Raw genomic sequence first — 3,309 nt, forward strand, 5'->3', positions numbered from 1 at the left:
TATATCTTATATATATATATATGTGTTGTGTGTGTGTGTGTGTGTGTGGTGTGTGTTGTGTGTGTGTGTGAAGTGTGTGTGTGTGTGGTTGTTTGTGTGTGTGTGTGTGTGTGTGTGTGTTGTGTGTGTGTGTGTGTGTTGTGTGTAGTGGGGGGGGGGTGGTGGTGTGTGGTATTGTGTGTGTGTGTGTAAATGTATGTATACATGTATGTATATATTTATTTATACATATATATATACAGTAAATATATATATATATATATATATCTATATATAAATATATAATATATTTTATAATATATACCTGTATGTAACATACATACACACACACCAAACACGGAGCTAAACGACACACACACACACACACCACACACAACACACACCTACTATCTTATCTATCTATCTATCTATCTATTCATCTTATCTATCTATCTTATCTGTATGTCTATCATTTCTATCTATCTATCTATCTATCTACTATCTATATATATAATAATTTATATATATATATATATATATATATTATATATATATATATATGTTGTGTGTGTGTTTGTGTGTGTGTGTGTTTTGGTGGGTATATGTGTGTCTGTACGTCATATATATATATATATATATATATATATAGATATATATATATAATATTATATTATATATATATTGTATCTATTTATACATATATCTAATATGTATATGTATATATACCTATATTTCTAGCTCTATATATAATATATATATATATATATTATATATATATATATGTATGTCCATATATATATAGTATATATCTAATATATATTATTATATATATATATGATATATATATGTGTGTGTGTGGTGTGTGTGTGTGTGTGTGTTTTGTGTGGGTGTGTGTGTGCGTGTGTCTGGTGTGTGTGTGTGTGTGTGTGTGTGTCTGTGTGTGTGTGTGTGTGTGTGTGTGTGTGTGGTGTGTGTGTGTGTGTATGCACCACACACACACACACACACGCACACACTATATATATATATAATATAATATATATATATATATATATATATATATATATATATCTATATATAAACATATATGTATATATATATCTATATATGTATATATATATAATATATATATAGATTATATATATATATATCTATATATATAATATCTGTGCGTATGTGTGTGTGTGTGTTGTGTGTGTGTGTTGTGTGTGTGTGTGTGTATACACACACACACACACCCACACACAAACGGAACACACAACACATATATATATATATATATAGATATTATTATATATATATATATTCTATTCTATATTGCATAAATATATATATATATATATATATTATATATATATATATATATATAGTTAGTTTTTATTTATATATATATATATATTTATATAATATATATATATATATTATATATTATATATATATATTCTTATATATATAGTATGGCTAGGCTAGGCTGACGTATAAGTCTGCTTATATGAATCGTTATTTTAGGTCAGGTTACGTTTTGGGTTAGCATTTTTAATGTAAGCTTTAGGACGTTATGTTTAAGTGGGAATCGTAAAGTTTAAGTTACGTTAGAAAGGTCTGTTAGGTTGAATCCTATTTTAGGTTAGGTTAGACTCGTTATTTTTGGTTAGGTTAGGTTAGATGAAATTAAGAGGCTACGTTAGGATTGGGTCTGGTTTAAGTTAGCTTAGTTAGGTTGTAGGATGGTTAGGTTAGGTTAGTTAATTTATATTAAAAAGAGAAGGTTTGGGTGGTGTTATTTTGTTTTAGTAGGTAGGTTCGTTTAGGTAGCTTCTGTTAGGATTAGATTTACATTAGTTAGATCACGTTTAGGTAGGTTAGGTATGGGTTTAGGTAACGTTAGTTTAGAATGGTTAGATTAGAACTGTAATGTTAGGAAAGGTTAAAAATGTAAGTTAGGGTAGATCGTTATTTTTACGGTTAGGTTAGGGGATGCGTTAGGTTAGGTTTAGGTTAGTTAGGTATGAGCCTAGGTTAGTTTAAGTTACCTTTAGGATAGAATAGTTAGATTAGAAACGTATGGAAATGAAGTTAAAAATGTTAAATAGGGTAGAATCGTTATTTTATTTGTTAGGTTAGGTAGGTTTAGGTTTAGGTTTAATTATGGGTCAGTTTAGTTTAAGGTCTCCTTTAGGATAGAATGGTAAGGTTAGAATCGTAAGGGTGAAAAGGTTAGCAATGATATAGGCTTCAGTTGTTATTTTGTCGAGTGTATAGGTAGTGTTAGGTTAGGTTTAGGTTAGGTTATATTATAGTTTAGGATAGGTAGTGCTTTAGGTTTAGGATTTTGTTAGTGTTAAGGTTAGATTGTAAGCTTACATTTAAGTTAGAATCATAAAGTTAGATTTGAATAGTTACTTTGGGTAGGTGTAGTTAGATTAGGTTCGGAGGTTTACATTAGGTTGGCTAAGTTTAGTTAAGTTAGGTTAATTTTAGGTAAGCATACAGAGATAATAGACAATTCTGGATATTCATTTTAGGAACCTTTGTAAAAATCTTTTTGGGTATGTTTAGGTATAAGGAGGGCACTAACATATGGGCAAATGTAATTTTGATTTTTGAGCTTCAGAATTTATTTTGGGTATTGTATGATAATAAATATTATTCCTTTTTTAATTTTCTTTATATATTGGGTATCTATAATGTAACATACATACTCACCTACACGCACGATCAGTGATTGTATTAGTATGATTCTAGTCTTAAATGATGTTTTTCCGTTCTACCTGACATTGTTTTCCTATAATAATCGGACATTGTGTTTTCTACGCATGGATCCATTCCCCCCCACAAAAAAAAAAAAAAATAATATATATAAATACATATATATATATATACTACTACATACATATAATATAAATACACACACACACACACACACACCACACATACACCACACACAACACACACGACACACACCACACACACACACACACAGACACACACACACACAATATATATATTATATATCATATTATAATATATATATATATATATATATTATATATATATATATATATTATGCATTACACATATTAAGGTTCTAATATGATATTACAATTCCTCACAGAAGTTAAATTTCTCCGAAAGGATATATTATATATATATATATATATATATATATATATATATATTATATATATATATACACACACACACCACACACACACACACACACACACACACACACACACCATATATATATATAATATATATATAATATATAATAATATTATATATTTTTTTTTTTTTTTTTTTTGTTTTTTTTTTTAGTGTGTGTGTTTG

This window comes from Penaeus monodon, unplaced genomic scaffold, assembly GCF_015228065.2.
Source record: "Penaeus monodon isolate SGIC_2016 unplaced genomic scaffold, NSTDA_Pmon_1 PmonScaffold_71, whole genome shotgun sequence".
In the NCBI taxonomy this organism is placed as follows: domain Eukaryota; kingdom Metazoa; phylum Arthropoda; class Malacostraca; order Decapoda; family Penaeidae; genus Penaeus; species Penaeus monodon.